This window comes from Lampetra planeri, unplaced genomic scaffold, assembly GCF_965212315.1.
Source record: "Lampetra planeri unplaced genomic scaffold, kcLamPlan1.2.h2 scaffold_744, whole genome shotgun sequence".
Taxonomy (NCBI): domain Eukaryota; kingdom Metazoa; phylum Chordata; class Hyperoartia; order Petromyzontiformes; family Petromyzontidae; genus Lampetra; species Lampetra planeri.
This window is the reverse complement of record NW_027615566.1, coordinates 18,816-39,496: the sequence shown is the minus strand read 5'-3', so window position 1 is coordinate 39,496 and position 20,681 is coordinate 18,816. Positions and strand designations below refer to the sequence as shown.

The window sequence follows — 20,681 nt, the reverse complement described above, 5'->3', positions numbered from 1 at the left end:
TGAGTGGGTGGGTGGGGTGAGTGGGTGGGTGAGTGGGTGGTGAGGGTGAGTGGTGGGTGGATGGGTGGGGTGAGTGGGTGAGTGGGTGGGTGGATGGGTGAGTGGGTGGATGGGTGGGTGAGTGAGTGGGTGGGTGGGTGGGTGGGTGAGTGGGTGGGTGGGTGGGTGAGTGGGTGGGTGGGTGGGTGAGTGGGTGGGGTGGGTCGGTGAGTGGGTGGGGTGAGTGGGTGGATGAGTGGGTGGGTGGGTGAGTGAGTGAGTGGGTGAGTGAGTGAGTGAGTGGGTGGGGTGGGTGGGTGAGTGGGTGGGTGAGTGGGTGGGAGGGTGGGTGAGTGGGTGGGTGGCTGGGTGAGTGGGTGGATGGGTGGGTGAGTGGGTGGGTGGGTGGGTGGGTGGGTGGGTGAGTGGGTGGGTGGGTGGGGAGGGTGGGTGAGTGGGTGGGTGGGTGGGTGAGTGGGTTTGTGAGTGGGTGGATGAGTGGGTGGGTGGGGGTGAGTGAGTGAGTGAGTGGGTGAGTGAGTGAGTGGGTGGGTGGGTGGGTGAGTGGGTGAGTGGGTGGGGTGAGTGGGTGAGTGGGTGGGTGAGTGGGTGAGTGGGTGGGTGAGTGGGTGAGTGAGTGGGTGAGTGGGTGGGTGGTGGGGGTGGGTGAGTGGGTGGGTGGGTGGGTGAGTGGGTGGTGAGTGAGTGGGTGGGGGTGGGTCGGTGAGTGGGGTGAGTGAGTGGGTGGGTGGGTGGGTGAGTGGGTGAGTGAGTGAGTGAGTGGGTGGTGGGTGGGTGGGTGAGTGGGGTGAGTGAGTGAGTGAGTGGAGTGAGTGGGTGAGTGAGTGGGTGGGTGGGTGGGTGAGTGGGGTGAGTGAGGTGGGTGGATGGGTGGGTGAGTGGGTGAGTGGGTGGGATGGGTGGGTGAGTGGATGGGTGGGTGAGTGGGGTGCGTGGGTGGGTGGGTGGGTGGGTGAGTGGGTGGGTGGGTGGGTGGGTGGGTGAGTGGGTGGGTGGGTGGGTGAGTGGGTGGGTGGGTAGGTGAGTGGTGGATGAGTGGGTGGGTGGGTGAGTGAGTGAGTGAGTGGTGAGTGGGTGAGTGAGTGAGTGAGTGAGTGGGTGGGTGAGTGGGTGGGAGGGTGGGTGAGTGGGTGGGTGGCTGGGTGAGTGGGTGGGTGGTGAGTGGGTGGGTGAGTGGGTGGGTGGGTGGGTGGGTGAGTGGGTGGGTGGGTGGGAGGGTGGGTGAGTGGGTGGGTGGGTGAGTGGGTTTGTGAGTGGGTGGATGAGTGGGTGGGTGGGTGAGTGAGTGAGTGAGTGAGTGGGTGAGTGAGTGAGTGGGTGGGTGGGTGGGTGAGTGGGTGAGTGAGTGGGAGGGTGGGTGGGTGAGTGAGGTGAGTGGGAGGGTGGGTGGGGTGAGTGGGTGAGTGAGTGAGTGAGTGGGTGGGTGGGGGGGTGAGTGGGTGGGTGAGTGAGTGGGTGGGGTGGGTGAGTGAGTGGGTGGGTGAGTGGGTGAGTGAGTGGGTGGGGTGGGTGAGTGGGTGGGTGAGTGGGTGAGTGGGATGGATGGGTGGGTGGTTGGTGAGTGAGGTGGGTGAGTGAGTGGGTGGGTGGGTGGGTGAGTGGGTGGGTGGGTGGGGTGAGTGGGTGGGTGGGTGAGTGAGTGAGTGGGTGGGTGGGTGAGTGGGTGGGTGAGTGAGTGAGTGGGTGGGGTGGGTGGGTGGGTGGGTGAGTGGGTGGGTGGGTGGGTGGGTGGGTGGGTGGTGAGTGGATGGATGGTGGGTGAGTGAGTGAGTGGGTGGGTGAGTGAGTGAGTGAGTGGGTGGGGGGTGGGTGGGTGGGTGAGTGGGTGGGTGAGTGGGTGAGTGGATGGATGGGTGGGGTGAGTGAGTGGATGGGTGGGTCGGTGGGTGAGAGGGTGAGTGGGTGAGTGGGGTGGGTGAGTGAGTGGGTGAGTGAGTGGGTGGGTGGGTGGGTGAGTGGGTGGGTGGGTGGGTGGGTGGGTGGGTGAGTGGGGTGGGTGGGTGGGTAGGTGAGTGGGTGGGTGAGTGGGTGAGTGAGTGGGTGGGTGGGTGAGTGAGTGAGTGGGTGAGTGAGTGAGTGGGTGGGGTGAGTGGGTGGGAGGGTGGGTGAGTGAGTGGGTGGGTGGGTGGGTGGGTGGGTGGGTGGGTGAGTGGGTGGATGGGTGGGTGGATGGGTGGGTGAGTGGGTGGGTGGGGTGGGTGAGTGGGTGGGGTGGGTGGGTGGGTGAGTGGGTGGGTGGGTGGGTGGGTGAGTGGGTGGGTGAGTGGGTGGGTGGGGTGGGTGGGTGGGTGAGTGGGTGGGTGGGTGGGTGAGTGGGGTGGGTAGGTGAGTGGGTGGGTGAGTGGGTGGATGAGTGGGGTGGGTGGGTGAGTGAGTGAGGTGAGTGGGTGAGTGAGTGGGTGGGAGGGTGGGTGAGTGGGTGGGTGGCTGGGTGAGTGGGTGGGTGAGTGGGTGGGGTGAGTGGGTGGATGGGTGGGTGAGTGGGTGGGTGGGTGGGGTGGGTGGGTGGGTGAGTGGGTGGTGGGTGGGTGGGAGGGTGGGTGAGTGGGTGGGTGGGTGGGTGAGTGGGTTTGTGAGTGGGTGGATGAGTGGGTGGGTGGGTGAGTGAGTGAGTGAGTGGGTGAGTGAGTGAGTGGGTGGGTGGGTGGGTGGGTGGGTGGGTGGGTGGGTGAGGTGAGTGAGTGGGTGGGTGAGTGGGTGAGTGAGTGAGTGGGTGGGTGGGTGGTGGGGGGGGGTGAGTGGGTGGGTGGGTGGAGTGGGGTGAGTGGGTGGTGAGTGGGTGGGTGGGTGGGTGAGTGGGGTGAGTGAGTGGGTGAGTGGTGAGTGAGTGGGTGAGTGAGTGGGTGGGTGGGTGAGTGGGTGAGTGAGTGGGTGGATGGGTGGGTGAGTGGGTGAGTGGTGGGTGGGGGATGGGTGGGTGGGTGGGTGAGTGGGTGGATGGGTGGGTGAGTGGGTGGGTGGGTGGGTGAGTGGGTGGGTGGGTGGGTGGGTGAGTGGGTGGGTGAGTGGGTGGGTGGGTGAGTGAGTGAGTGAGTGAGTGAGTGGGTGGGTGGGTGGGTGGGTGAGGGGGTGGGTGAGTGGGTGGGAGGGTGGGTGGGTGGGTGGGTGGGTGTGAGTGGGTGGGGTGGGTGGGTGGATGGGTGGGTGAGTGGGTGTGGGTGGGTGGGTGAGTGGGTGGGTGGGTGGGTGGGTGGGAGGGTGGGTGAGTGGGTGGGTGGGTGAGTGGGTTTGTGAGTGGGTGGGTGGGTGGAGTGAGTGAGTGAGTGGGTGAGTGAGTGGGGTGGGTGGGTGGGTGGGTGGGTGGTGAGTGAGTGGGTGGGTGAGTGGGTGAGTGAGTGAGTGGGAGGGTGGGTGGGTGAGTGGGTGAGTGAGTGGTGAGTGGGGTGGGTGGGGGGGTGAGTGGGTGGGTGAGTGAGTGGGTGGGTGGGTGAGTGGGTGGGTGAGTGGGTGAGTGGGTGGGTGGGTGAGTGGGTGGGTGGTGGGTGGGTGAGTGAGTGGGTGGGTGGGTGGGTGAGTGGGTGGGGTGAGTGGGTGAGTGGATGGATGGGTGGGTGGTTGGGTGAGTGAGTGGGTGAGTGAGTGAGTGAGTGGGTGGGTGGGTGAGTGGGTGGGTGGGTGGGTGAGTGGGGGTGGGTGGGTGAGTGAGTGAGTGGGTGGGTGGGGTGGGTGGGTTGGTGGGTGGGTGGGTGGGTGAGTGAGTGGTGGGTGGGTGGGTGAGTGGGTGGGTGAGTGGGTGAGTGGATGGATGGGTGGGTGAGTGAGTGGGGTGGGTGAGTGAGTGAGTGGGTGGGTGGGTGGGTGGGTGGGTGGTGGGTGGGTGAGTGGGTGAGTGGATGGATGGGTGGGTGAGTGAGTGGATGGGTGGGGGTGAGTGGGTGAGTGGGGTGAGTGGGTGGGTGAGTGAGTGGGTGAGTGGGTGAGTGGGTGGGGTGGGTGAGTGGGGTGGGTGGGTGAGTGGGGGGGTGGGTGAGTGGGTGGGTGAGTGGGTGAGTGGGTGGGTGGGTGAGTGGGTGGGTGGGGTGAGTGGGTGGGTGAGTGAGTGAGTGGGTGGGTGAGTGGGTGGGTGAGTGAGTGGGGTGGGTGAGTGAGTGGGTGGGTGGGTGGGTGAGGTGAGTGAGTGGGTGGGTGAGTGGGTGGGTGGGTGAGTGGGTGGGTGGGTGGGTGAGTGAGTGAGTGAGTGAGTGAGTGGGTGGGTGGGTGGGTGGAGTGGGTGAGTGAGTGGGTGGATGGGTGGGGTGAGTGGGTGGATGGGTGGGTGGGTGGGTGAGTGGGTGGATGGGTGGGTGAGTGGGTGGATGGGTGGGTGAGTGGGTGGGTGGGTGGGTGAGTGGGTGGGTAGGTGAGTGGGTGGGTGAGTGGGTGGATGAGTGGGTGGGGTGGGTGAGTGAGTGGGTGAGTGGGTGAGTGAGTGAGTGAGTGGGTGGGTGGGTGAGTGGGTGGGGTGAGTGAGTGAGTGAGTGGGTGGGTGGGGGGGTGAGTGGGTGGGTGAGTGGGTGGGGAGGGTGGGTGAGTGGGGTGGGGTGGCTGGGTGAGTGGGGTGGGTGAGTGGGTGGGTGAGTGGATGGGGTGGGTGAGTGGGTGGGTGGGTGGGTGGGTGAGTGGGGTGGGAGGGTGGGTGAGTGGGTGGGGTGGGTGAGTGGGTTTGTGAGTGGGTGGATGAGTGGGTGGGTGGGTGAGTGGTGAGTGAGTGGGTGAGTGAGTGAGTGGGTGGGTGGGTGGGTGAGTGAGTGGGTGGGTGAGTGGGTGAGTGAGTGAGTGGGCGGGGTGGGTGGGTGGTGGGTGAGTGAGTGAGTGGGTGGGTGGGGGGGGTGGGTGGGTGGGTGAGTGAGTGGGTGGATGGGTGGGTGAGTGGGTGGGGTGAGTGGGTGAGTGAGTGGGTGGGTGGGTGAGTGGGTGGGTGAGTTGGTGAGTGGATGGATGGGGTGGGGTGAGTGAGGTGGGTGGGTGGGTGGTGTGAGTGAGTGGGGTGAGTGAGTGGGTGAATGGGGTGGGTGGGTGGGTGGGTGGGTGGGTGAGTGAGTGAGTGGGTGGGTGGGTGAGTGGGGTGGGTGAGTGAGTGAGTGAGTGAGTGGGTGGGGTGGGTGGGTGGGTGGGTGAGTGAGTGGGTGGGTGAGTGGGTGGTGGAGTGAGTGGATGGATGGGTGGGTGAGTGAGGTGGGTGGGTGAGTGAGTGGTGGGGGTGGGTGGGTGGGTGAGGGTGAGTGGGTGGGAGTGGGGGTGGATGGTGGGGGTGAGTGAGTGGGTGAGTGAGTGGGTGAGGTGAGTGAGTGGGTGGGTGAGTGAGTGGGTGGGTGGGTGGGTGAGTGGGTGGGTGGGTGAGTGAGTGAGTGGGTGGGTGGGTGAGTGAGTGGGTGGGTGGGTGGGTGGGGTGAGTGGGGTGGGTGGGTGAGTGAGTGGGTGGGGTGGGTGAGTGGAGTGGGTGAGTGAGTGGGTGGGTGGGTGGGTGGGTGAGTGAGTGAGTGGGGTGGGTGAGTGAGTGGGTGGGTGGGTGGGTGGGTGAGTGAGTGGGGTGGGTGGGTGGGTGGGTGGGTAGGTGGGTGAGTGAGTGGGTGGGTGGGTGAGTGGGTGGGTGGGTGAGTGAGTGGTGGGGTGGGTGAGTGAGTGGGTGGGTGGTGAGTGAGTGGGTGGGTGAGTGGGTGAGTGGATAGATGGGTGGGTGAGTGAGTGGGTGGGTGGGTGGGTGAGTGGGTGGGTGGGTGAGTGGGTGCGTGAGTGAGTGAGTGGGTGGGGGGGGGTGAGTGGTGGGGTGGGTGGGTGAGTGAGTGAGTGGGGTGGGGTGAGTGGGTGGGTGAGTGGGTGAGTTGTGGGTGAGTTAGTGGGTGGGTGAGTGGGTGAGTGGGTGGGTGGATGGATGGGTGAGTGAGTGAGTGGGTGGGTGAGTGGGTGGGTGGGTGGGTGGGGTGGGTGGGTGGGTGTGGTGGTGGGTGGGTGGGTGGTGGGTGGTGGGTGAGTGGGTGAGTGCTGGGTGGGTGAGTGGGTGAGTGACTGGGGTGGGTGAGTGGGTGAGTGACTGGGTGGGTGAGTGGGTGAGTGAGTGGGTGAGTGAGTGAGTGGGTGGGTGAGTGGGTGAGTGGATGGATGGGTGAGTGAGTGAGTGAGTGGGTGGGTGGGTGGGTGCGTGAGTGGGTGGGTGGGTGGGTGAGTGGGTGGGTGGGTGGGTGAGTGGGTGGGTGAGTGGGTGAGTGGGTGAGTGAGTGGGTGGGTGAGTGGGTGAGTGGATAGATGGGTGGGTGAGTGAGTGGGTGGGTGGGTGAGTGGGTGGGTGAGTGGATGGATGGGTGAGTGGGTGGGTGGGTGAGTGAGTGAGTGAGAGTGGGTGGGTGGGTGAGTGAGTGAGTGAGTGAGTGGGTGGGTGGGTGAGTGGGTGGGTGGGTGAGTGAGTGAGTGGGTGGGTGAGTGGGTGGGTGAGTGACTGTGATGTTGTTGTTGATGTTGTTCTACCGCTCTCGTTGAGTTGCCTAGCGATGAGATGGGCATGCTTCTTCTGATCTCCACTCACGCTGATGTAAGACATCGTTCCGTCTACAGCATCAACAACAACATCAACAACAACATCAACAACAACATCAACATAGACAACATCACTCACTCACTCAGTCACTCACTCGGTCATTCAGAACATCACTCACTCACTCAGTCACTCACTCGGTCATTCAGTCAGCCACTCACCCACCCACTCACCCACCCACTCACCCACTCACCAACCCACCCACTAACTCACCCACCCACTCACTCACTCATCCACTAATTCACCCACCCACCCACTCACCCCACTCACCCACCCACACACCCAATCACTCACCCACTCACTCACCCACTCACTCACTCAGTCTCTCACTAAATCACCCACTCACTCACCCACCCACCGACTCACCCACTCACTCACTCACCCACCTCCTCACCCACCCACCCACTCACCCACCCACTCACCCACCCACTCACTCACCCACCCACTCACCCACCCACACACACTCACTCACCCACCCACCCACTCACCCACTAACTCACCCACTCACTCACTCACTCACCCACTCACCCACCCACTCACCCACCCACCCCACACACACTCACTCACCCACCCACCCACCCACTCACCCACCCACCCACTCACCCACCCACTCACCCACCCACTCACCCACCCACTCACCCACCCACACACACTCACTCACCCACCTACCCACCCACTCACCCACTAACTCACCCACCCATTCACCCACCCACTCACCCACCCACACACCCACTCACTCACCCACTCACTCACTCAGTCACTCACTAAATCACCCACTCACTCACCCACCCACCGACTCACCCACTCACTCACTCACCCCACCTACTCACCCACCCCACCCACTCACCCACCCACTCACCAACTAACTCACCCACCCACTCACTCACCCACCCACTCACCCACCCACTCACTCACTCACCCACTCACTCACCCCACTCACTCACCCACCCACCCACTCACTCACCCACCCACCCACCTCACTCACCCCACCTACTCACTCACCCACCCACTCACCCACCCACTCACCAACTAACTCACCCACCCACTCACTCCACCCACCCACTCACTCACCCACCCACTCACTCACTCACCCACCCACTCACTCACCCACCCACCCACCCACTCACCCCACCCACCCCACTCACTCACCCACCCACCCACTCACCCACCCACTCACTCACTCACCCACCCGCTCATTCACCCACTCACTCACCCCACCCACCCACTCACCCACCCACCCCCTCACCACCCACACCACACCACACACACCGCACTAACCTGATAGTCGCTACCCCACTCTCCAAGTCGTCGACTTTGCTGGAATCACCTTCTGCCCGATCGGCGTTCAAAACCTCCCCCACCCAACCCCGGCAAAACCCACGTCACTCCAAACAGCGATTAAAGTTGTTGTTTTTTTTTATCATAAAAACTAAACTAAAAATCTCCCGCGTCCGGTACGAATCGTGAAAATTTCGGGGAAATCGTCACGATTTGACGGGCGCGGAAAGCGAATTTGTTCTGAAAGTTTCTGCGAGTTTCACGGCGCTGGGTTCGACGTTTCGAGGCACGCGGACCAACCCCCTGTCAAGGCGAGGCGCGGAGTGAATGTGGCCAGACGAATTGGGTCGTGGGGGAGGGAGGGAGGGGGGGGGGGAGGGGGAGTGGGGGAGTGGGGAGGGAGGAGTGAGAGGAGGGAGGGGGGTGAGTGGGTGGGTGAGTGGGTGGGTGGATGGGTGGGTGAGTGAGTGGGTGGGTGGATGGGTGGGTGAGTGAGTGGGTGGGTGGATGGGTGGGTGAGTGAGTGGGTGGGTGGATGGGTGGGTGGGTGAGTGGGTGGGTGGGTGGGTAAGTGGGTGAGTGGGTGGGTGGGGGGGTGAGTGGGTGAGTGGGGTGGGTGGGTGGGTGAGTGGGTGGGTGGGTGAGTGGGTGGGTGGGTGGGTGAGTGGGTGGGTGGGTGAGTGGGTGAGTGGGTGGGTGGGTGGGTGAGTGGGTGGGTGGGTGAGTGGGTGGGTGGGTGGGTGAGTGGGTGGGTGGGTGGGTGAGTGGGTGGGTGAGTGGGTGGGTGGGTGGGTGGGTGAGTGAGTGGGTGGGTGGGTGGGTGAGTGGGGTGGGTGGGTGAGTGAGTGGGTGGGTGAGTCGGTGGGTGGGTGAGTGGGTGGGTGGGTGAGTGGGTGGGTGGGTGGGTGAGTGGGTGAGTGGGTGGGTGGGTGAGTGGGTGGGTGGGTGGGTGAGTGGGTGGGTGGGGGGAGAGTGGGGGGAGAGTGGGTGAGTGGGTGGGTGGGTGAGTGGGTGGGTGGGTGGGGGAGTGGGTGAGTGGGGTGAGTGGGTGGGTGGGTGAGTGGGTGGGTGGGTGGGTGAGTGGGTGGGTGGGGGGAGATGTGGGGGGAGAGTGGGTGGGGTGGGTGAGTGGGTGGGTGAGTGGGTGGGTGAGTGGGTGGGTGAGTGGGTGGGTGAGTGAGTGAGTGGGGAGAGGAGTGGGGAGAGAGTGGGGGGAGTGGTGGTTGCAATGGTTAGCGCATTGTTTCTATGTTATCTGTGTAGTGGTGATGAGTCTATGGGTCTCTGTGTAGTGGTGGTGAGTCTATGGGTCTCTGTGTGGTGGTGGTGGTGAGTCTATGGGTCTATATTGGGTGGTGTGAGTCTATGTGTGAGTCTAAATCTGTGCGGGGTTTAAGGTTTCAGACACGAGGTGACGTCACCTCCAAATTTAACCCCCAAATTGTAGACAGGCACAGATATAGACACACGCTAACCCCCATATGGGTTTGCGTGGTTGAGTGGTGAGTGGGTGGGTGAGTGAGTGGTGAGTGGGTGAGTGAGTGAGTGAGTGGGGTGAGTGGAGGAGTGAGTGGGTGGGTGATTGGGTGAGTGAGTGAGTGGGTGGGTGAGTGGTGAGTGGGGTGGGTGGGTGGGTGAGTGGTGAGTGAGTGAGTGAGTGACCCACCCACTCACTCACCCACCCATTCACCCACTCACCCACCCTCTCACTCACTCACTAAGTCACTCACCCACTCACCCACTCACTCACCCACCCACCCACTCACTCACCCACTCACTCACTCACCCACCCACTCACCCCACCCACTCACTCACCCACCCTCCTCACTCACTCACTAAGTCACTCACCCACTCACCCACTCACTCACCCACCCACCCACCACTCACCCACCCACCTCACTCACTCACCCACCCACTCACCCACCCACTCACTCCACCCACCCACTCACCCACCCACCCACCCACTCATCACCCACCCCACCCACCTCACCCACCCCACTCACTCACCCCACTCACCCACCCACTCACCCACCCACTCACTCACCCACTCACCCACCCCCACTCACCCCACTCACTCACCACTCACACTCACAGTACGCAAACACCACCAGACTGAACGTGTTTAATCAACTATTTTTTTATATATAATTATACAAACTTAAGCCAATAGACGATCAATCTTACACCATCAATAAGTTCAACACGATCAATTATATTTGTTTAAAGCATTGTGACGATATACAGTATCTCAATGGTGGGTGGACGGAGGAGAGTGGGGTGGGTGAGTGAGTGGGTTGAGTGGGTGGGTGGGGTGGGTGAGTGAGTGGGTGGGTGAGTGGGTGGGTGGGTGGGGTGAGTGGGTGAGTGAGTGAGTGGGGGAGTGGGTGGGTGAGTGAGTGGGTGAGTGACTCTTAGTGAGTGAGTGGGTGAGTGAGTGAGTGGGGTGGGGTGGTGAATGAGTGGATGGGTGAGTGGGGTGAGTGACTTAGTGAGTGGGTGGGTGAGTGAGTGGGTGGGTGGGTGAGTGAGTGGGTGAGTGGGTGGGTGACTGAGTGAGTGACTGAGTGAGTGACTGTGTGACTGAGTGAGTGACTAAGCGAGTGAGTGAGTGACTGAGCGAGTGTGTGAGTGACTGAGTGAGTGACTAAGCGAGTGAGTGACTGAGCGAGTGGGTGTGAGGACTGAGTGAGGTGACTGAGTGAGTGACTGAGGTGAGTGACTGACGTGAGTGACTATTTGCGGTAATCTGTATATAGAAACTTTGACGCTACTACCAATTAAATCTAATGATTCTAAATTGACTATCATGATCATCCCCATCACCATCATCACCATCACCACCATCATCACCACCATCTCCAGTCACCACCATCATTACCACCATCTTCATCACCATCACCACCATCATTACCACCACCACCACCATCACCACCATCATCATCACCATCTTCACCTTCATCACCATCACCACCATCACCACCATCATCACCACCATCATCACCACCATCATCACCACCATCATCATCACCATCATTACCATCACCACCATCACCACCATCATCATTCACCATCACCACCATCATCACCACCACCACCACCATCACCACCATCATCATCACCCATCACCACCATCATCACCACCACCACCACCATCACCACCATCATTACCACCATCATCATCACATCACCACCATCATTACCACCATCATCAACCTTCACCACCATCATCATCACATCACCACCACCATCATCATCACCATCATCACCACCATTATCATCACCACCATCATACCACCATCTCATCACCATCACCACCATCATTACCACCATCATCATCACCATCACCACCATCATCATCACCATCATCATCACCACCAATCATCACCATCATCACACCATCATCACCACCATCATCATCACCACCAGCATCATCACCATCATCATCACCACCATCATCACCACCATCACCACCATCATCGCCACCATCACCATCACCACCATCACCATCACCACCATCGCCACCATCATCATCACCATTTTCATCACCATCATCACCACCATCATCACCATCATCACCACCATCACCATCATCACCACCATCACCATCATCACCACCATCACCACCATCACCATCATCACCACCATCACCACCACCATCATCACCACCATCATAATCACCATCATCACCATCACCACCATCATCACCATCATCGCCACCATCATCACCACCATCACCACCATCACCACCATCACTATCATCACCAGCATCATCCTCACCATCATCATCACCACCATCACCATCACCACCATCACCACCATCACCACCACCATCACCACCATCATCACCACCATTATCATCACCACCATCATTTCCATCATCACCACCACCACCACCACCATCATCGTCACCACCATCACCACCATCACCATCTTCATCGTCACCACCATCACCATCTTCATTGTCAACATCACCACCATCACCATCTTCATTGTCAACATCACCACCATCACCGTCTTCATTGTCAACATCACCACCATCACCATCTTCATTGTCAACATCACTACCATCACCATCTTCATTGTCAACATCACCACCATCACCATCTTCATTGTCAACATCACCACCATCACCATCTTCATTGTCAACATCACCACCATCACCCATCTTCATTGTCAACATCACCACCATCACCATCACCATCTTCATTGTCAACATCACCACCATCACCATCTTCATTGTCAACATCACCACCATCACCATCTTCATTGTCAACATCACCACCATCACCATCTTCATTGTCACGTCACCACCATCACCATCTTCATTGTCAACATCAACCACCATCACCATCACCATCTTCATTGTCAACATCACCACCATCACCATCTTCATTGTCAACATCACCACCATCACCATCTTCATTGTCAACATCACCACCATCACCATCTTCATTGTCAACATCACCACCATCACCATCTTCATTGTCAACATCACCACCATCACCATCTTCATTGTCAACATCACCACCATCACCATCTTCATTGTCAACATCACCACCATCACCATCTTCATTGTCAACATCACCACCATCACCATCTTCATTGTCAACATCACCACCATCACCATCTTCATTGTCAACATCACCCACCATCACCATCTTCATTGTCAACATCACCACCATCACCATCTTCATTGTCAACATCACCACCATCACCATCTTCATTGTCAACATCACCACCATCACCATCTTCATTGTCAACATCACCACCATCACCATCTTCATTGTCAACATCACCACCATCACCATCTTCATTGTCAACATCACCACCATCACCATCTTCATTGTCAACATCACCACCATCACCATCTTCATTGTCAACATCACCACCATCACCATCTTCATTGTCAACATCACCACCATCACCATCTTCATTGTCAACATCACCACCATCACCATCTTGATTGTCAACATCACCACCATCACCATCTTCATTGTCAACATCACCACCATCACCATCTTCATTGTCAACATCACCACCATCACCATCTTCATTGTCAACATCACCACCATCACCATCTTCATTGTCAACATCACCACCATCACCATCTTCATTGTCAACATCACCACCATCACCATCTTCATTGTCAACATCACCACCATCACCATCCTTCATCGTCACCATCACCACCATCACCATCTTCATTGTCAACATCACCACCATCACCATCATCATTGTCAACATCACCACCATCACCATCTTCATTGTCAACATCACCACCATCACCATCTTCATCGTCCACCATCACCACCATCACCATCTTCATTGTCAACATCACCACCATCACCATCTTCATTGTCAACATCACCACCATCACCATCATCATTGTCAACATCACCACCATCACCATCTTCATTGTCAACATCACCACCATCACCATCTTCATTGTCAACATCACCACCATCACCATCATCATTGTCAACATCACCACCATCACCATCTTCATTGTCAACATCACCACCATCACCATCTTCATTGTCCAACATCACCACCATCACCATCATCATTGTCAACATCACCACCATCAACCATCATCATTGTCAACATCACCACCATCACCATCTTCATTGTCAACATCACCACCATCACCATCTTCATTGTCAACATCACCACCATCACCATCTTCATTGTCACCATCGTCACCACCATCACGATCGTCACCACCGTCACCACCATCATCTTCATAGTCTACGTCACCACCATCGTCACCACCATCTTCGTCACCACCATCGCCACCATCATCACCATCTTCATCGTCACCACCACCATCACCATCTTCATAGTCTACACCATCATCATCATCACCACCATCGTCATCGTCACCACCATCGTCACCACCATCGTCACCACCACCATCACCACCATCATCACCACCATCTTCATGGTTCTACATCATCACCACCATCACCACCATCATCACCACCATCTTCATGGTCTACACCATCTTCGTCACCATCACCATCTTCATCATCACCACCACCACCATCGTCACCCACCACCATCACCACCATCATCACCACCATCTTCATGGTCTACATCACCATCACCATCACCACCATCTTCATTATCGCCATCTTCATGGTCTACATCACCATCACCATCACCACCATCTTCATCGTCACCACCATCACCACCATCTTCATTGTCATCACCACCATCACCACCTCCACCACCATCATCTTCATAGTCTACATCGTCACCATCTTCATCGTCACCCACCACCACCACCACCCACCATCTTCATCGTCACCATCTTCATCGTCACCACCATCGTCACCATCTTCATCGTCACCACCATCGTCACCATCTTCATCGTCACCACCACCACCACCATCTTCATCGTCACCTCCACCACCACCACCATCGTCACCATCTTCATCGTCACCACCTCCACCACCACCACCATCTTCATCGTCACCACCACCACCACCACCACCATCTTCATAGTCTACACCATCATCATCATCACCACCATCGTCATCGTCACCACCATCGTCACCACCATCGTCACCATCTTCATCATCACCACCATCGTCACCATCTTCATCGTCACCACCTCCACCACCACCATCTTCATCGTCACCATCTTCATCGTCACCACCTCCACCACCACCATCTTCATCGTCACCATCTTCATCGTCACCATCTTCATCGTCACCCACCACCACCATCTTCATCGTCACCCACCACCACCACCACCATCTTCATCGTCACCATCTTCATCGTCACCATCTTCATCGTCACCACCACCACCCACCACCATCTTCATGTGGATGTTCCAGGGGGCGTGGCTGTGCCCGTGACGTCACGCGCCTGGCAGTGACGTCACGCAGGGGGGAGGCTGCGTGACGTCACAATGGGGAGGGGGGGGGAGTGGGGGCGAGGGGAGATCGTTAATAGAGACCCATAGAGACTCATAGAGACACATAGAGATACATAGAGAATGGGTGAGTGGGTGGGGTGAGTGGGTGAGTGGGTGAGTGGGTGAGTGAGTGGGTGAGTGGGTGAGTGGGTGAGTGGGTGAGTGAGTGGGTGAGTGGGTGAGTGGGTGAGTGAGTGGGTGAGTGGGTGAGTGAGTGGGTGAGTGGGGTGAGTGGGTGAGTGGGTGGGTGAGTGGGTGAGTGGGTGAGTGGGTGAGTGGGTGGGTGAGTGGGTGAGTGAGTGAGTGGGTGGGTGAGTGGGTGGGTGAGTGGGTGAGTGGGTGAGTGGGTGGGTGGGTGAGTGAGTGGGTGAATGGGTGAGTGGGTGAGTGGGTGGGTGAGTGGGTGAGTGAGTGAGTGGGTGGGGTGAGTGGGTGGGTGAGTGGGTGAGTGGGTGAGTGGGTGGGTGGGTGAGTGGGTGAGTGAGTGGGTGAATGGGTGAGTGGGTGAGTGAGTGGGTGAGTGGGTGAGTGGGTGCATGGTGGGTGAGTGAGTGGGTGAGTGAGTGGGTGAGTGGGTGAGTGAGTGGGTGAGTGGGTGAGTGGGTGAGTGAGTGGGTGAATGGGTGAATGGGTGAGTGGGTGAGTGAGTGGGTGAGTGAGTGGGTGAGTGGGGTGAGTGGGTGAATGGGTGAGTGGGTGAGTGAGTGGGTGAATGGGTGAGTGGGTGAGTGAGTGGGTGAGTGGGTGAGTGGGTGCATGGGTGGGTGAGTGAGTGGGTGAGTGAGTGGGTGAGTGAGTGAGTGGGTGAGTGGGTGAGTGAGTGGGTGAGTGAGTGGGTGAGTGAGTGGGTGAGTGAGTGGGTGAGTGGGTGAGTGGAGTGGGTGAGTGGGTGAGTGGGTGAGTGGGTGGGTGAGTGGGTGAGTGGGTGAGTGGGTGAGTGGGTGGGTGAGTGGGTGAGTGAGTGGGTGAGTGGGTGGGTGAGTGGGTGGGTGAGTGGGTGAGTGGGTGAGTGGGTGGGTGGGTGAGTGGGTGAGTGAGTGGGTGAAGGGTGAATGGGTGAGTGGGTGAGTGGGTGGGTGAGTGGGTGAGTGAGTGAGTGGAGTGGGTGTGGGTGGGTGAGTGGGTGAGTGGTGTGAGTGGGTGAGTGGGTGGAGTGGGTGAGTGGGTGAGTGAGTGGGTGAATGGGTGAGTGGGTGAGTGGGTGGGTGAGTGGGTGAGTGAGTGAGTGGGTGGGTGAGTGGGTGGGTGAGTGGGTGAGTGGGTGAGTGGGTGGGTGGGGTGAGTGGGTGAGTGAGTGGGTGAATGGGTGAGTGGGGTGAGGTGAGTGGGGGTGAGTGGGGTGAGTGGGTGCATGGGTGGGTGAGTGAGTGGGTGAGTGAGTGGGTGAGTGGGTGAGTGAGTGGGTGAGTGGGTGAGTGGGTGAGTGAGTGGGTGAATGGGTGAATGGGTGAGTGGGTGAGTGGGTGAGTGAGTGGGTGAGTGGGTGAGTGGGTGAATGGGTGAGTGGGTGAGTGAGTGGGTGAATGGGTGAGTGGGTGAGTGGTGAGTGGGTGAGTGGGTGAGTGGGTGATGGGTGGGTGAGTGAGTGGGTGAGTGAGTGGGTGAGTGAGTGAGTGGGTGAGTGGGTGAGTGAGTGGGTGAGTGGGTGGGTGAGTGAGTGGGTGAGTGAGTGGGTGAGTGGGTGAGTGAGGGGTGAGTGGGTGAGTGGGTGAGTGGGTGGGTGAGTGGGTGAGTGGGTGAGTGGGTGAGTGGGTGGGTGAGTGGGTGAGTGAGTGAGTGGGTGGGTGAGTGGGTGGGTGAGTGGGTGAGTGGGTGAGTGGGTGGGTGGGTGAGTGGGTGAGTGGGGTGAGTGAGTGGGTGAAGTGGGTGAGTGGGTGAGTGGGTGGGTGAGTGGGTGAGTGAGGTGAGTGGGTGGGTGAGTGGAGTGGGTGAGTGGGTGAGTGGGTGAGTGGGTGGGTGGGTGAGTGGGTGAGTGAGTGGGTGAATGGGTGAGTGGGTGAGTGAGTGGGTGAGTGGGTGAGTGGGTGCATGGGTGGGTGAGTGAGTGGGTGGTGAGTGGGTGAGTGGGTGAGTGAGTGGGTGAGTGGGTGAGTGGGTGAGTGAGTGGGTGAATGGGTGAATGGGTGAGTGGGTGAGTGGGTGAGTGAGTGGGTGAGTGGGTGAGTGGGGTGAATGGGTGAGTGGGTGAGTGAGTGGGGTGAATGGGTGAGTGGGTGAGTGAGTGGGTGAGTGGGTGAGTGGGTGCATGGGTGGTGAGTGAGTGGTGAGTGGAGTGGGTGAGTGAGTGAGTGGGTGAGTGGGTGAGTGAGTGGGTGAGTGGGTGGGTGAGTGAGTGGGTGAGTGAGTGGGTGAGGGGTGAGTGAGTGAGTGAGTGGGTGAATGGGTGGGTGAGTGAGTGGGTGAGTGAATGGGTGAGTGGGTGAGTGGGTGAGTGAGTGGGTGAGTGGTGGGTGAGTGGGTGAGTGGGTGAGTGAGTGGGTGGGTGGGTGGGTGAGTGAGTGGGTGGGTGGGTGGGTGAGTGAGTGGGTGGGTGAGTGAGTGGGTGAGTGAGTGGGTGAGTGAGTGAGTTAGTGGGTGAGTGGGTGAGTGGGTGAGTGGGTGGGTGATTGAGTGAGTGAGTGAGTGAGTGAGTTAGTGAGTGAGTGGGTGAGTGGGTGAGTGGTGGGTGGGTGAGTGAGTGGGTGAGTGAGTGAGTTAGTGAGTGCGTGAGTGGGTGGGTGAGTGAGTAAGTGAGTGAGTGGGTGGGTGAGTGAGTGAGTAAGTGAGTGGGTGAGTGAGTGGCGTGAGTGAGTGGTTGAGTGAGTGGTTGAGTGAGTGGGTGAGTGAGTGATCACTCACCATCTGTGGTGGTGATTGCCACGATCATGATCGTGGTGATCAGAGCCAGCATGCAGCGATTGGGACGTCATCTGAAATACAGTTCCCACTCCACGTTTACAGACCAGGACCCAGTATGGTGACTCATAGACTCACCACCACACAGAGACCCACAGACTCACCACCACACAGAGACCCAGACTCACACAGAGACTCACAGACTCATACAGAGACTCACAGACTCATACAGAGACCCACAGACTCACTCCCCTCACCACACAGAGACCCACAGACTCATACAGAGACCCACAGACTCACTCCCCTCACCACACAGAGACCCACAGACTCATACAGAGACCCACAGACTCACCACCACACAGAGACCCACAGACTCACTTCCCTCACCACACAGAGACTCACAGACTCACTCCCCTCACCACACAGAGACCCACAGACTCATACAGAGACCCACAGACTCACCACCACACAGAGACCCACAGACTCATACAGAGACCCACAGACTCACTCCCCTCACCACACAGAGACCCACAGACTCATACAGAGACCCACAGACTCATACAGAGACCCACAGACTCACCACCACACAGAGACCCACAGACTCACCACCACACAGAGACCCACAGACTCACACAGAGACTCACAGACTCATACAGAGACTCACAGACTCATACAGAGACTCACAGACTCATACAGAGACCCACAGACTCACCACCACACAGAGACCCACAGACTCACCACCACACAGAGACCCACAGACTCACACAGAGACTCACAGACTCACACAGAGACTCACAGACTCATACAGAGACTCACAGACTCATACAGAGACCCACAGACTCACTCCCCTCACCACACAGAGACTCACAGACTCATACAGAGACTCACAGACTCATACAGAGACCCACAGACTCACCACCACACAGAGACCCACAGACTCACCACCACACAGAGACCCACAGACTCACACAGAGACTCACAGACTCATACAGAGACTCACAGACTCATACAGAGACCCACAGACTCACTCCCCTCACCACACAGAGACCCACAGACTCATACAGAGACCCACAGACTCACTCCCCTCACCACACAGAGACTCACAGACTCACTCCCCTCACCACACAGAGACCCACAGACTCATACAGAGACCCACAGACTCATACAGAGACCCACAGACTCACCACCACACAGAGACCCACAGACTCACCACCACACAGAGACCCACAGACTCACACAGAGACTCACAGACTCACACAGAGACTCACAGACTCATACAGAGACTCACAGACTCATACAGAGACCCACAGACTCACTCCCCTCACCACACAGAGACTCACAGACTCATACAGAGACCCACAGACTCACTCCCCTCACCACACAGAGACTCAGACTCACTCCCCTCACCACACAGAGACCCACAGACTCATACAGAGACCCACAGACTCATACAGAGACCCACAGACTCATACAGAGACCCACAGACTCACCACCACACAGAGACCCACAGACTCATACAGAGACTCACAGACTCATACAGAGACCCACAGACTCACTCCCCTCACCACACAGAGACCCACAGACTCATACAGAGACCCACAGACTCACTCCCCTCACCACACAGAGACCCACAGACTCATACAGAGACCCACAGACTCACTCCCCTCACCACACAGAGACTCACAGACTCACTCCCCTCACCACACAGAGACCCACAGACTCATACAGAGACCCACAGACTCACTCCCCTCACCACACAGAGACTCACAGACTCATACAGAGACCCACAGACTCACCACCACACAGAGACCCACAGACTCACCACCACACAGAGACCCACAGACTCACACAGAGACTCACAGACTCATACAGAGACTCACAGACTCATACAGAGACCCACAGACTCACTCCCCTCACCACACAGAGACCCACAAACTCATACAGAGACCCACAGACTCACTCCCCTCACCACACAGAGACTCACAGACTCACTCCCCTCACCACACAGAGACCCACAGACTCATACAGAGACCCACAGACTCATACAGAGACCCACAGACTCACCACCACACAGAGACCCACAGACTCACCACCACACAGAGACCCACAGACTCACCACCACACAGAGACCCACAGACTCACACAGAGACTCACAGACTCATACAGAGACTCACAGACTCATACAGAGACCCACAGACTCACTCCACTCACCACACAGAGACCCACAGACTCATACAGAGACCCACAGACTCACTCCCCTCACCACACAGAGACCCACAGACTCATACAGAGACCCACAGACTCACCACCACACAGAGACCCACAGACTCATACAGAGACCCACAGACTCACTTCCCTCACCACACAGAGACTCACAGACTCACTCCCCTCACCACACAGAGACCCACAGACTCATACAGAGACCCACAGACTCACCACCACACAGAGACCCACAGACTCATACAGAGACCCACAGACTCACTCCCCTCACCACACAGAGACCCACAGACTCATACAGAGACCCACAGACTCATACAGAGACCCACAGACTCACCACCACACAGAGACCCACAGACTCACCACCACACAGAGACCCACAGACTCACACAGAGACTCACAGACTCATACAGAGACTCACAGACTCATACAGAGACTCACAGACTCATACAGAGACCCACAGACTCACCACCACACAGAGACCCACAGACTCACCACCACACAGAGACCCACAGACTCACACAGAGACTCACAGACTCACACAGAGACTCACAGACTCATACAGAGACTCACAGACTCATACAGAGACCCACAGACTCACTCCCCTCACCACACAGAGACTCACAGACTCATACAGAGACTCACAGACGCATACAGAGACCCACAGACTCACCACCACACAGAGACCCACAGACTCACCACCACACAGAGACCCACAGACTCACACAGAGACTCACAGACTCATACAGAGACTCACAGACTCATACAGAGACCCACAGACTCACTCCCCTCACCACACAGAGACCCACAGACTCATACAGAGACCCACAGACTCACTCCCCTCACCACACAGAGACTCACAGACTCACTCCCCTCACCACACAGAGACCCACAGACTCATACAGAGACCCACAGACTCAT

General features: G+C 58.1%; 2 long non-coding RNA genes across 2 annotated transcripts; both read right to left on the bottom strand.

Moving 5' to 3' along the window:
* Positions 1-6,479: 6,479 nt before the first annotated feature.
* LOC144741857 (uncharacterized) lies at positions 6,480-8,141 on the bottom strand. The gene is made up of 2 exons (XR_013590048.1): positions 7,787-8,141; positions 6,480-6,522 (listed from the first exon to the last, which is right to left on the bottom strand). It is a non-coding gene; the product is annotated as an uncharacterized LOC144741857 (long non-coding RNA).
* A 5,996-nt stretch (positions 8,142-14,137) lies between these two features.
* LOC144741856 (uncharacterized) lies at positions 14,138-17,654 on the bottom strand. The gene is made up of 3 exons (XR_013590047.1): positions 17,547-17,654; positions 14,537-14,687; positions 14,138-14,234 (listed from the first exon to the last, which is right to left on the bottom strand). It is a non-coding gene; the product is annotated as an uncharacterized LOC144741856 (long non-coding RNA).
* Positions 17,655-20,681: the final 3,027 nt, after the last annotated feature.